Consider the following 14,511-nt stretch of genomic DNA (forward strand, 5'->3'; position numbering starts at 1 on the left):
AACAGTGCTCCTGCAGTGTGTCCATTCCAATCCCCAACACTGCTCTGCCTCTAGAGGAGGCAGAAGATTTAATATAGATATAATAATATTTCAGTGCAACAGCTCTTTAACTAGCCAGTAAAACTGCCATATTGGTACGCAAGACCCATTTTACAGCTGTCTGAGAGAATAAGCCATACCTGTATGTGATTTTCACTTCAGTGCCAGGCTCATCTTTCTCCCAGATCAAAGCCACTCTGTCTGGAGATTGATGGACATGTTGGTCTAAACAGTTTACTATATGAAAAGAAATATTTAAGAAAGCATTTTATTTGTTTTGTATTAAAGTCAAAGATGTTTGCAATTTGGCTAACTTAGCTCCCTGGTCATACATGCATGGAAATGAATACGAAGTGAAATATCAGAAGTTAGCTAACTAGACATGTAGTCATCTACATTATTTGGAAAGCTTTTATTTAAGCTATTCAGAGTGATGCACTGGATCTCATACCTCAATTTGATCATTAAACAGCCAGATCCTTGGCTGGTTTAGGTCAGTGTAGCTGCACTGATTTCAAAGGAGCTATGCCAACATAAACCTGCTGAGGTTCTGGCCTGCTGTGTATGCAAACAGAAGAACCACTGATGCCACTATTGTCCTTTTTGCCTCAGAGAGGAGTGTTTTATTGGACAGCATCTTCATGCTCTAACTGGTCAAGAGATTCCACTTCTGGTATAAGGTTCCTGTTTACACTGAATGTGAAAGGAAAGTCCCTGTTTCGTGGTGATGTGGTTCTTTAGCCAACCTCACTACTGATTTTCTATTCGTTTTACCATATGGCTCACAAGGACTTACAATTCTCAGTGGCAGGGCTGTTAGGTGTACCTTACAAAACATCTGTACCTTTGGTGTAGCTAAAAATTATGCAGTGGTTATTCAACTCCACTGCTTTGGGTGTTTCACATGACATAACCCTTTAATACACCCAGCCTGCCTTTGAAAAACAATCCAAATGTTTGTATGCCCTCTAGTTCGGCAACATAGGCTCAAAGAGTTGGATACTTTTCATATTTTCTGCTGTTATGCCCCAGACACACTCATAGAGAGCTGATTTTGTTTGTATAAAGACCAATGCTTAAAATTACTTCCACACTTTTTATAAACAGTATCTGATAAGTTGTATGGCAGTGGGAACTGGCTGGGTCCCTTCACTGTGCATTTCCTGACTTTTCAACATCTGAGAGTTTTTTAGATGGGTACAAATTTTTGTAGAGAAAGTATAATATTTGGAGGGGGAGGGGAATTAGCTAGAGACTATTAAAACACACTTTCAATTGTAACTCTTTTTAACTAAATTATTTCCATAGGAATATATGTAGATCAGTTCCTATTACGAGGTCTGAGAGCACAATGTTATTTCTATTTTGTGTACTTTCATTACTTATTACTTCATCATTTTAAATCTCTAGCTATATAGCAGGAAAAATGGGTTAGGTTTTTCCAAGACATTAAAGGACACCCTATAATGAAGTAGTTGCTATGCATATTAACCACTTTATGATGCGTTAGATATTAACAAGAAATCTAAACTAAAAGTTAACTATCTAATTACATGGTTTTAAATGCATTTAATTTACTCCAACAGGTCATTATTAAAAGCAACCATACATAAATAAATAGTTTTTGAAACAGTAACTTTTAAAAACAATTGATGCAGAATACCCAGTAATGTTAATATCTGTGGGGTAAACAAATAGTTTTCTAATGTTACAACTCCAATGTAAATTAAGCATTCTGGTGTCCCCACTTGTTTGTGGGAGGGCGAAGGATGTTTTTTTGCTTTTGTTTTAAAGAGATGAGCTGCAGTTCCTGGGCCTGATTCTGCTCTCCCATCAGGTTTATGTTCCGATGTTGTTCTGTATTTGCACTGCTGTAACAGAATCAGCCCCTATACATTTTACATACAGTAAGTGCAATTCCCAGTAAAGTCAGGAAATTTGTCCCACTGTATCTAAATTTCAAGAAAACATATCCCTTCCAACTTAGAAGTATCCACTGGGAGACTTGATTGTAAAAATGTATTAACACAAAAGTTAAACAAAGTAACATATGTCATCATAATATTGCACACTGTCCAAGGTGGTCAGTACTAAGGCTATAAGAGGTACAGGCTGTGATTTTGGAAATCACAACTTTTAACACTCACCACAACTTTCAGCACTTATCAAAACTTTTTAAAATTGCCACAAGTTTGAGTGGCATTGAGACCCCGTGTGACAGGTTGCAATACCATGCACTCACAGGGTCACAATGCCACTGAAATTTAGCAAAGGGGCAGCCAAGCCCACTTGCTGCGCCATCTCCATGTATTGCCACCTGCAATCATCTCTGCTGGTGCTGACCTCACACTTTGTCTAGGTACAGTTCTGAGCAGCAGCAGCCAGGGCCAGTACTACCATTTAGGTGGACTAGGCGGTTGCCTAGGGCGCCAGGATTTGGGGGCGCCAAAAAGCAGCGCCCTCCAATTTTTTTTTAAGTGTTTGAGTGGCCGCTGCCCTGGGAGGGAGAGGGAGTCTGAGCTGCCACCAGCAGCTCAGGGATTCCCCTGGGTCAGCGCGCCGCCGCCGGCAGGCCAGGGGTTCCGCTGAGTCAGCAGGCCACCGCCAGCAGCTGGCAGCCCAGGGGTTCCCCTGAGTCAGCGTGTCAGCAGCCGGCAGCCCAGGGGTTCCCCGGGGTCAGAGCACCGCCACCAGCAGGTCAGGGGTTCCCCTGAGTCAGCGGGCCACCGCCGGCAGCTGGCAGCCCAGGGGTTCCCCGGGGTCAGTGCGCTGCCAGTCCAGGGGTTCCCCTGAGTCAGCGTGCCAGCAGCCGGCAGCCCAGGGTTTCCCCGGGGTCAGAGCGCCGCCGCCGGCAGCTCAGGGGTTCCCCTGGGTCAGAGCACCGCCAGCAGCCCGGGGGTTCACCGCGCAGTCGCTGCTTCGCTTCTCCCGCCTCCCAGGCTTGCGGCGCCAATCAGCTGTTTGGCACCGCAAGCCTGGGAGAATTAGAACAGAGGTGAGCTATGGTGGGGAGGAACCGCAGGGCTCCCCAGGCCTGGGGGTAGGGAGCTGCCGTGGGGAGGGGGGAGCCTCAGGGCAGAGGGGAGCTGCTGCAGGGCTGGGGGAGCGCAATGTGGAAGTTTCGCCTAGGGCGCGAAACTTCCTTGCACTGGCCCTGGCAGCAGCTCCTGCGTGACTTCAAGAACTTTGTGTTCCATGGCTGCCTGGCCACACGTGGGGGTGGCCCCAGTGAGTGTGGCTGGGTAACGACTGGGGCTTGTGCATCCCACAGGGCTGGGACAAGGGAGCCTGGTGATGCTTGTCCCACACAAGGCCTCCATGGGTCTCTGGGACTGGCTCAAGGGCTTGCCCTGCCCTGCATATTGGAGGAATGGGGGGCGGGTTTCCAGCCCCTGTTGAAGGGTAAAGGACTCTGCTGCCATCTCCACATCTTGTGAATTACAAAACAAGCGTTTAGGTCTGCACCCCCCACATCTCTGCCCCGAAGGGAACCCATACCTCTCTCCTGAAGGCCCTCTCTGTTCTGAGGCACCTCTACACACACCTGCACCTGCCTGTCATGACAGAGGCACAGCCTTGCCAAATTTGAGTGGTGCCAGTTCACAGCACCACCTACTCAAATTAGTGTGTTTTGGTTTGTTTATGGTATTTAACTGACTGCACCAAAGCCACAAATGTAACAAACAGTGGACACAACTTTTGAACCAAAGAAATCTCAACTTATCTTCTTATGCTCTAACTTTCTTATGAACTTTCTCATTATATGCCAGGGATGCTATAGAACAATGGTTCTCAATCTGGGGTCCGAGGCCCCTTGGGGGGCCAAAAGCAGGTTTCAGGGGGGCCACCAATCACGGCTAGCATCAAACTTGCTAGGGCCCAGGGCGGAAAGTCAAAGCCCCACCACATGGGACTGCAGCTTGGGCCCCTGAGCCCTACCACCAGGGCCTGAAGCTCAAACCTGAGCTACTTAGCTTTGTGGTGCCCCCTACGGTGTGGGGCCCCGGGCAACTGCTCTCCTTGCTACCCGCTAATGCCAGCCCTGGCTTTTATATGCAGAAAAACAGCTGTTGTGGCACAGCTGGGCCGTGGAGTTTTTATAGCACGTTGGGGGGGCTCAGAAAGAAAAAGATTGAGAACCCCTGCTGTAGACATTCAATTCCCAGGTTCATTCCCTGCTCCAACACAGACTTCCTGTATGACCTTGGGCAACTCACTTAACTTCTCTGTGCCTCAGTTTCCCATCTAAAAGATGGGGATGACAGTACTTCCCTCCCTCAAAGGCAGGTTGTGAGAATACATACATTAAAAGATTGTGAGGGTCTTTGAGATCCACTGAGGAAAAGCATTACATATGATTATTATTATTTGCACACAGTTAAGCCTGCTGTGAAAAAGCACTGAGTCTAAGCTTAGCTCAGAGATCATTCACCATTTATTCAAATACAGAGAAGTCTTTTTATAAACTCTTCTAGAAGTGAGCCAAAAATCTGCAAGCATGCAGAGGGGGAGGGGACAGGACCAGGAAAGAAGTGGAGGGACAGGGACCTGTGGGAATCGGTGCCCCCAAATCTATGCATTGTGCTCGGGTACTTTGCAGCACCCATTCACGTGCAGCTATGGAGCACGGCACCACTGACTCACCACCCCAGATGGGGGTAATGGAGCACCCAGTGGGAGTTACTGCTGCCTCAGGGTATATCATCTACACTGCAGCTAGACACCAGCAGGTGGCCTGTGCCAGCTGACTCAGGCTCCAGGGGCTCAGGCTGAGAAGCTGTTGAACTGTAATGTAGATTTCCTAGCTTGGGCTGGAGTCCAGGCTCTAAGTCACTGCAGGGTGGGAGAGTCCCAGACCTTGGACTGCAGCCAGAGCTTGGATGTCTTCACTGCAACTGAACAGCGCCGCAGCCTGTGCCTGAGAGATTTTCATTGCAGCATTGACATACCTTCAGACTCCAACTGACCAAAGAATGCTCTTAAGTGCTTTGCTGAATAGGAATGGACTGCTGAATTGGGGTCTACTAGCATTAATTGTTGACTGATTATTCACCCCACATTTTTCTCTTATTTCACCTCACTGATTCTAGTATATATTCCAATGGAGCACCCTGCACAAATATCTTCATTCCTTACTACAGAGAGAGGAAGAGAAAAAATGCTAACAACAAACAGGCAAGGAAATCCCCTGATATCCTTGGTTTGCTTCCAGCCTGGGCACTGTGACAGCAACATCCTGTTTCTGAAAAAAAAAAAAAAGAAAAAAAGAAAAAAAAAAAAGACAGCCTAAGAGCCAATCCTTACAAAATAACAGGGTAAGGAAGGGTGAACTTGGAGCCATTTTTAAAAAACATTTAACTCTAGTTTAAGGTTTTTCTTAGATTACTATTATTATCGCTTGTATTTGCTTTTAACGCAGAAAACCAGATTGTTCAGAAAAGCAATACCTGCAGAATCCTGAATGGCTGGCATCCATGATTTTCCAATTTTTCTGGTGTATAAAAATCTTTTCAAATTTTATATATCCGAGGGCATTTGAATGGCATTTTTTGTAAAAATCGGTGGAATAAAGCTATGTGTCAAGGTCTTAAAGACCACCCTTCTCTAAGGCCAGCATCGTTCTGAAAACACGTCAGACTGCTCTATAACAGAAACTGTGAATGGTTCCCTCCAAATGACTACTGTTATTTCTAGGTCATCTGCCTACCACCTGACAGTTGGAACCACACCATAGTACATGTCTGAGAATAAATAAAAAACCTAAAGCATAGAGTGAATGAACATGCTCTGTGACCTTGCAGCAAAACATACAGAGCATGAAGTACAGACATCTAAAGAAATCATCACTTTCCTATGGCTAGATAGTGAAACTCTTACTCCATGAGTGGTACCACTGAAGTCAACGGGACTACTTGTGGAGTAAGGGCTACTGGTCATGCATAAGAGGGTTTATAGTTATTAAAATGTCAGGGTCTGCAGGACGATGCCAGGATAGCATTCTTCTCCCTTACATAGGCAGTTCTTTGCTTTCCATTCACTGGTACTCAGAACAGTCATGACAAAGTATTTTCTTTTAAAAATGTTAACAAAGATGGGTGAAGAGACCAGCAATCAGCATCTCATTTGAAACAGAAAACAGAGTGATGATGTCTACATTCTTTATCATTTTTTCATTTTCCTTAATAATTTAACAATATTTTACATGAGTAATAGGATGCCCTCATGCGGATACTGCAGAGCCCTTTACATCACCAAAGTGCAGCCATCTACGAACTAGCGTAGAGCATGCTGCACAACAATGGTCAGAAGAGCATCTATGGTCAAGAATATCATGGCAATGAATACTGGCCTGCTAAACCCAGCGTTGTGAGTTCAATCCTTGAGGGGGCCACTTAGGAATCTGAGGCAAAAATCTGCCTGGGGATTGGTCCTGCTTTGAGTAGGGGGTTGGACTAGATGACCTCCTGAGGTCCCTTCCAATCCTGATATTCTATGATAAACAATATAGTATCCCTTAATATCACTGTACCTGTAAAATGTACAGTGAATCTGTATGCACCCACCCAACAACCTCTCTCTAATGACTATCTGAAAAGGACTCCAGTATCTTTTTAAGAATAGTTTTCCTTAATTAGAAAACAACATATAGAACATCTGAAGTTTTATTTCTAAAGGTGTGTGACCAGGTAGTAAAACATTACCTCAATAATGCCTATGCAAGAGAGGGCAGAGGTAAAGTCACTGAGGTAAGTCTTAATTTCGCCACTTCTTGATTCTGAGTATTAACCTTCATAGTCTTATAGTGTTTTCTTAACTGAATTTCATAGTCTTTAGAGGAATAAAGATTAAAAAAAACATTCCAAGATGTGCAACTATTTGCTCAGCAGCATTATAATGCTCTGTTCAATAAGTGCAAGCATGATCCCTGCACATCTATGTTAAGGACCACTATAAGTGGTCCTTCGGAGACCCTGCACAGAAGGCTGTGACAGGTCAAAGCAGGGCAGCGCTAAAAGAGAAGAAAAGAAATCTGTTTTTTCATGGTTCAGATGATCCAGTTCTACATACTGTTGTTATAGAGTGGCTGCAAAGGAACTTGCTGACATAAATAAAACGTCTGTGATAACACTTTTAAATGAAATGGACATTTTCATCTGTAAGTCTCAAAAGCAATGTGCATAGACGTAATCTTATATTACAGATGAAGCTACTGCAGCAAAGATTTTTACAGGTTCACAAACCAAATTAGTATCAGATTAAGGATTTGAAACAGATATTTTGGCTATAGATACCAAGGGCTATCCCAATACCACAAAAATTTTCTGTCTCTAATTTTTTTAATTTGTCAAATATGCCTAATAATGAGTACTTTTTCATGAAAACCCCCAATGCATTTTGCAAAGCTAAACACAAATTAGAAGCCCAGGTTGGCAGAGGGATTGACCAAGGCACCAAAAAAATTAAGTGATTTACCCAAGTTCACACGTACATTTTATAAAGTGAAACTTACTTTATTCACTGTGCACTTTAAGAGAGACGTATTAACTATGCAGCTAAGTCTGACGCCCACACATGTGCTGCAGAGCCAGCCTGCACTATGAAAACTGGTCCGATATGCCAAAAATAAAACAAAAAAATGGCCTCTGCAGCAGCAGTAGGAAAAGTGCCACTTACTTAACGACCATTACCTATTCCTGCAGCAACTGTTTTCTGTGCAGGTCTCTCATCCAAACACTAGCAACTTCACACCTGCTTAGCTCAAATTACACCTCAGGTGAGAGAACATCCCAAACAGCAAGGCTATTATAAACTATATCATTTCTGAGACATATAAAAGTAGATTAAAAACAGACACTTGAAGCATCCCAGTCTGTCTCCCTCCTCGCTAAGAGCAGGGGAGTTTCCAGCATATGTTTATGTGGCATGGGCTGGGCTTGTAGAGACAACGCCTCCTTCTCCACGAATCAGTCCACCAGCATGAGCCCATCCCACATGCTGCTTGTGAATGGAGAAGTTGAGGAAACAGAAGAAGCAGACATAGGCAAAATAATTAAAAGCAAGCACCAATAGAGAGTTGGTGGCAGACTTCTCAATAGGCCAGAGGTCATGCCGACTGGGAGTTAGAAAAAGGATATGTGGGTACAGGGAAGCTAGAAGACTGGAGGTTTGGGCCTTGGGTGGATGGCCAGGAGGTTATAGGGACTTGGGAAAGATAGAGGTTTAAGGGTTTGGATTTCAAGGGGTAATAGAGAGGGACCAGAGACTGAAGTGCCTGGAGATGATATGGGGGATTGATGCAGGGTTGAGATGGTGGGAGACTGATGAGACAAAGTGGATGTGGAACTGGGGGGACTGGTACGATGGGAGTGTAGGGAAGAGCGGAGTGATGGGAGTTAGGAATTATATAGTGGATTATATTGAGTTGGGAGGGTTGGGTACAGCAACGATGGGAATGAGAGATAACATTGGTGTGCAGGTGATGGAGGGTTATGACCAAGGATTATATGATGTTTGGGAGATAAGGGATGCAGGGGAGTTGGGATGGGCTATGGGGAGTGACAAGGATTTGGAGGTGAAAAGGGATTGGGGAGAAGATGATTGGGGATGATGAAGGACTAGGGCAGAGGGTAGGGGACACCCAGGGAGATGTCCAGCAGGGAATGTCTGCGGGTGGGTGAGGGTCTGAGGATGCTGGGAGTGGAGGTTGGCAGGGGAGGGATGAGAGATTGCAGTCCTAGGGGTCCAGCTGCGGATGTGCGGGAGCAAGGTAGAAGGCTGAAGGTTGGCTGGGGATCCAGGAGTGGAGGTTTGAGGGTCTGAGGGTGAAGCCCAGAGATCCAGGGTGGAGGCTGGGGGTCCCCCTGGGAGAGGACAAGGGGTCCCAGGCTCCAGTTGCGGGCTTGGGGAGGCTGAGGGTGCCCGGGGGTCCAGTAGTCTGAAATGCAAATCTGGGGGGGCCCAGGGGAGGTTGCGGGGCCCTGGATCCCAAGGCTGGGGGCCAGGGGGAGGTTGGGGGGCCGGGATCCCAAGGCTGGGGGGCCAGCGGGAGGTTGGGGGGCCGGGATCCCAAGGCTGGGGGCCAGGGGGAGGTTGGGGGGCCGGGATCCCGGGGCCAGGGGGAGGTTGGGGGGCCGGGATCCCAAGGCGGGGGGCCAGGGTGAGGTTGGGGGGCCGGGATCCCAAGGCAGGGGGCAGGGAGAGGTTGGGGGGCCGGGATCCCAAGGCTGGGGGGAGGTTGGGGGGCCGGGATCCCGGGGCCAGAGGGAGTTAGGGGGCTGGGATCCCAAGGCTGGGGGGAGGTTAGGGGGCCGGGATCCCAAGGCGGGGGGCAGGTTGGGGGCCCAGGGAAGGTGGGGGGGGATGGGATCCCAAGGCTGGGGGGAGGTTGGGGGGCCGGGATCCCGGGGCCAGGGGGAGGTTGGGGGGCCGGGATCCCAAGGCCGGGGGGAGGTTGGGGGGCCGGGATCCCAAGGCGGGGGGCCAGGGGGAGGTTGGGGGGCCGGGATCCCAAGGCCGGGGGGAGGTTGGGGGGCCAGGATCCCAAGGCGGGGGGCAGGGGGAGGTTGGGGGGCCGGGATCCCAAGGCTGGGGGGAGGTTGGGGGGCCGGGATCCCGGGGCCAGGGGTAGGTTAGGGGGCCGGGATCCCGGGGCCAGGGGGAGGTTTGGGGGCCGGGATCCCAAGGCTGGGGGCAGGTTGGGGGGCCGGGATCCCAGGGCCAGGGGGAGGTTAGGGGGCCGGGACCCCAAGGCGGGGGGCAGGGGGAGGTTGGGGGGCCGGGATCCCAAGGCCGGGGGGAGGTTAGGGGGCCGGGACCCCAAGGCGGGGGGCCAGGGGGAGGTTGGGGGGCCGGGATCCCCAGACCAAGGGGAGGTTGGGAGGCTGGGATCCCAAGGCGGGGGGTCGGGGGGAAGTTGGGGGGCCAGGATCCCAAGGCCGGGGGGAGGTTAGGGGACCGGGACCCCAAGGCGGGGGGCCAGGGGGAGGTTGGGGGGCTGGGATCCCAAGGCCGGGGGGAGGTTAGGGGGCCGGGATCCCCAGGCCAAGGGGAGGTTAGGGGGCCGGGATCCCCAGGCCAAGGGGAGGTTGGGGGGCCGGGATCCCAGGGCCGGGGGGACGTTGGGGGGCCGGGATCCCAAGGCGGGGGGCCGGGGGGAGGTTGGGGGGCCGGGATCCCAAGGCGGGGGGGAGGTTGGGGGGCCGGGATCCCAAGGCGGGGGGAGGTTAGGGGGCCGGGATCCCCAGGCCAAGGGGAGGTTGGGGGGCCGGGATCCCAAGGCTCGGGGGAGGTTGGGAGGCCGGGATCCCAGGGCCAGGGGGAGGTTGGGGGGCCGGGATCCCCAGGCGGGGGGGAGGTTGGGGGGCCGGGATCCCGGGGCCAGGGGTAGGTTAGGGGGCCGGGATCCCCAGGCGGGAGGGAGGTTGGGGGGCCGGGATCCCGGGGCCAGGGGGAGGTTGGGGGGCCGGGATCCCCAGGCGGGGGGGAGGTTGGGGCCCCGGGATCCCGGGGCCAGGGGTAGGTTAGGGGGCCAGGATCCCCAGGCGGGGGGGAGGTTAGGGGGCCGGGATCCCCAGGCCAAGGGGAGGTTAGGGGGCCGGGATCCCCAGGCGGGGGGCCAGGGGGAGGTTGGGGGACCGGGATCCCAGGGCCGGTGGGAGGTTGGGGGGCCGGGATCCCCAGGCGGGGGGCAGGTTGGGGGGCCGGGATCCCCAGGCGGGGGGCCAGGGGGAGGTTGGGGGGCCGGGATCCCCAGGCGGGGGCAGGTTGGGGGGCCGGGATCCCCAGGCCAAGGGGAGGTTAGGGGGCCGGGACCCCAAGGCGGGGGGCCAGGGGGAGGTTGGGGGGCCGGGATCCCCAGACCAAGGGGAGGTTGGGGGGCCGGGATCCCCAGGCGGGGGGCCAGTGGGAGGTTGGGGGGCCGGGATCCCCAGGCGGGGGGCAGGTTGGGGGGCCGGGTTCCCAAGGCGGGGGGAGGTTGGGGGCCGGGATCCCAAGGCCGGGGGGAGGTTGGGGGGCCGGGATCCCAAGTCTGGGGGGAGGTTGGGGGGCCGGGATCCCAAGGCGGGGGGCCGGGGGAAGGTTGGGGGGCCGGGATCCCAAGGCGGGGGGCCAGGGGGGAGGCTGGGGGGCCGGGGAAGGTGGGGGCCGGGATCCCGGGGCCAGGGGGAGGTTGGGGGGCCGGGATCCTCAGGCCAAGGGGAGGTTGGGGGGCCGGGACCCCAAGGCGGGGGGCCAGGGGGAGGTTGGGGGGCCGGGATCCCAAGGCCGGGGGGAGGTTGGGGGGCCGGGATCCCAAGGCGGGGGGCCAAGGGGAGGTTGGGGGTCCGGGATCCCCAGGCGGGGGGCCGGGGGGAGGTTGGGGGGCCGGGATCCCAAGGCTGGGGGGAGGTTGGGGGGCCGGGATCCCCAGGCGGGGGGCCGGGGGGAGGTTGGGGGGCCGGGATCCCCAGGCGGGGGGCAGGTTGGGGGCCCGGGGAAGGTGGGGCCCGGGCCCGCCCCCCGCTTACCGGACACGTTGAGGCGGCCGCCCAGGAACCAGCGGACGCGGTCCGGGCCGAGCTGGCTGTCGCAGGCCGTGTGGTAGGGGCTGTCCCAGCGCAGCACCTCGCGGCCCAGCGCCCCCCAGAAGGCGGCGGGCTCCCGGGCCGCCCGCTCCCGCAGCTCCTGGTAGCCCGCGGCCAGCAGGGCGGCGCCAGCCCGCTCCCGGGGCCCGCCGGGGCTGCCGCTGGCCGGGCGCGCCGGGGGCTGCCTCAGGGGGGCGCCGCTCCGGCCCCAGGGGCTTCCCCGGCGGAGGGCGCGCAGCGCCGGGCCCCACGCTGCGGGCCGCTGCCATGGTCCTGTCAGCCTGTCCGCGCGCCCGCCGAGCGCCGCTGGGCCGGCTCCGGGGCGGAGAGCCCCGCCCGGCACCGCCCCCAGCGCCCGCCCCGCGCGGCCCGACGCGCCGCCCGCTGCCCGCGCCGCCCGCGGGGGACCCCCGAGCGCGGCCCGGCCCGGCCCGGCCCCTGCGGAGCCCTGTGCCCCGCACGCCCCACAGCCCTCAGCCCTGTCCGTGCCCCGCACCCCTCAGCCGCTCCGTGCCCTGCCCTCCCTCCGTGCCCCGCACGCCCCACACCCCTCAGCCCCTCCGTGCCCCACACACCCCACACCCCTCAGCCGCTCTGTGCCCCGCACGCCCCACAGCGCCTCACACCCCTCTGTGCCCCACACACCCCACAGCGCCTCACACCCCTCTGTGCCCCGCACGCCCCTCAGCCCCTCCGTGCCCCACACACCCCACACCCCTCAGCCGCTCTGTGCCCCGCACGCCCCACAGCGCCTCACACCCCTCTGTGCCCCACACACCCCACAGCGCCTCACACCCCTCTGTGCCCCACACACCCCTCCGTGCCCCACACACCCCACACCCCTCAGCCGCTCTGTGCCCCGCACGCCCCACAGCGCCTCACACCCCTCTGTGCCCCGCACGCCCCACACCCCTCAGCCGCTCCGTGCCCCACACACTCCTCAGCCCTGTCCGTGCCCCGCACCCCTCAGCCGCTCCGTGCCCTGCCCTCCCTCCGTGCCCCGCACGCCCCACACCCCTCAGCCCCTCCGTGCCCCACACACCCCACACCCCTCAGCCGCTCTGTGCCCCGCACGCCCCACAGCGCCTCACACCCCTCTGTGCCCCACACACCCCTCAGCGCCTCACACCCCTCTGTGCCCCGCACGCCCCTCAGCCCCTCCGTGCCCCACACACCCCACACCCCTCAGCCGCTCTGTGCCCCGCACGCCCCACAGCGCCTCACACCCCTCTGTGCCCCGCACGCCCCACACCCCTCAGCCGCTCCGTGCCCCACACACTCCTCAGCCCTGTCCGTGTCTTGCCCTCCATGCCCCACACAGCCCTAACCCCTTACACGCCACGTGGCAGCCCTCTGCCCCGCGGCCCCGTACATTCCTCTGTAATCCCCCAACCCTCCACACACCCCCTAAAGCCCTTGACACCCCCACATACATCTCCTAAACTCCTCTATATGGTCTGTGCACTCCCCTATACACCCCCTAAACCCATATACATCCTGTGTACTCCATCGTACACACCCTAAACCTCTGTACGCCCTGTGCACTTCCCCCATATACCCCTAAGCCCTATATGCATCATACACTTCCCCATACCCTCCCTATATACCCCTTAAACCCTCTCTTCCCTGATACACTCCAGATATACTTCCTAAACCCCTATGGATCCCATACACTCTTCCATATGCCTTCTAATCCTCCACACCCTCTAACCTCCCATGCCCTCCCGGATACACCCAATACATTCCCCCATAACCCTCTAAACCCCACACCTTCCCTTAGGATCCCCTAAATCCCTATCCAACCCATAAACTCCATCATATACCACCTAAACCTCTACACCCTGTACTTCCCCGAAATCCCCATACCATACCCTATACAGCCCCTAAACCCCTGTACACCCTCTAAACTCTCACACACTCCCCTATGCCTTTGCTAAGCCCCCAAACATTCCCCCATCACTTTCACAGCGCTCCCGGTATACTCTCCGTAGGCCCTACATACACCCCTTAGACTCCTTATTATTCCCATACAGTCTCTTGAACCCCTGTGCACTCCCCCATCCTTCTTACAGCCTTCCCAATCGTCTCCCACCCAATCCCCTATACACTCCACATCTTCCTCACAGCCCTTCCTATACGCTGCACATCACCCTCCCCAACACCCACACACTTCTTCCTCACCTAACCCTATCCCTAATACCCCATGTAAATATCCCTCCTGTAAGCCGTCAAACATTTGGCATTGCCCAAGGTGCAACTTATTCTCTGGCCAACTGTTTCTTTTCCAGAGATGGTTTAGAGGATTATTTTTTTTAAGCTGACTTTTTTCCCTAACATCCAAGGGGAGGTCAAAAAGACAGAGACCAACCAGACAGGTAGTAGATTCTGCACTAAATTACGCCAGCGTTCATGTCTTCTGTCAGTGAGGTTACACTGTTATATTACCAGTGTGAGAAGAGAATCAGGCCCAAGAAGTCATTTCATACATAGAGAAGACATTACACTGTGACAGATTAGCACAGGCAATATTTACACTGCAGGATCATGATGTGACAGTGTACCACAGGCAGTAGTTTTGACACATATCTTGCATCTGTCCCCTCCTTTTTCTTATCTACATAGCTCTGATGCGCCCTTACCATGGTATCTGGGCACATTTCAGACATGCAGCCAAACGAAAGGAAGGTACTTGTGGAGGAGAGCTCTGTAGCTGATAAAATTCTCAGATCACTTCTGTCTAAGACATGCGTCTGATGAAGTGGGTATTCACGCATGAAAGCTTATGCTCCCATACATCTGTTAGTCTATAAGGTGCCACAGGACACTTCGTTGTTTTTTAAGAAACATAGTTAGTGTTTGTCCTCACTGAAGAGCATCTTGGGTAACATAAAGAATGGATAACTACAGC

At 54.4% G+C, this 14,511-nt stretch overlaps 1 protein-coding gene across 1 annotated transcript in view; it reads right to left on the bottom strand.

Moving 5' to 3' along the window:
• The window catches only part of ACSS1 (acyl-CoA synthetase short chain family member 1), a 70,181-nt gene extending 61,171 nt beyond the window's left edge, over window positions 1–9,010 (bottom strand). Inside the window, exons 1-2 of the mRNA XM_030558253.1 lie at window positions 7,550–9,010; window positions 180–276 (exon numbers count right to left, since the gene is read on the bottom strand). The gene's annotated coding sequence lies outside the window, so the exon portion shown is untranslated. The remainder of the gene's footprint in view (window positions 1–179; window positions 277–7,549) is intronic.
• Window positions 9,011–14,511: the final 5,501 nt, after the last annotated feature.

This window comes from Gopherus evgoodei, chromosome 3 (assembly GCF_007399415.2).
Source record: "Gopherus evgoodei ecotype Sinaloan lineage chromosome 3, rGopEvg1_v1.p, whole genome shotgun sequence".
Classification (NCBI taxonomy): domain Eukaryota; kingdom Metazoa; phylum Chordata; order Testudines; family Testudinidae; genus Gopherus; species Gopherus evgoodei.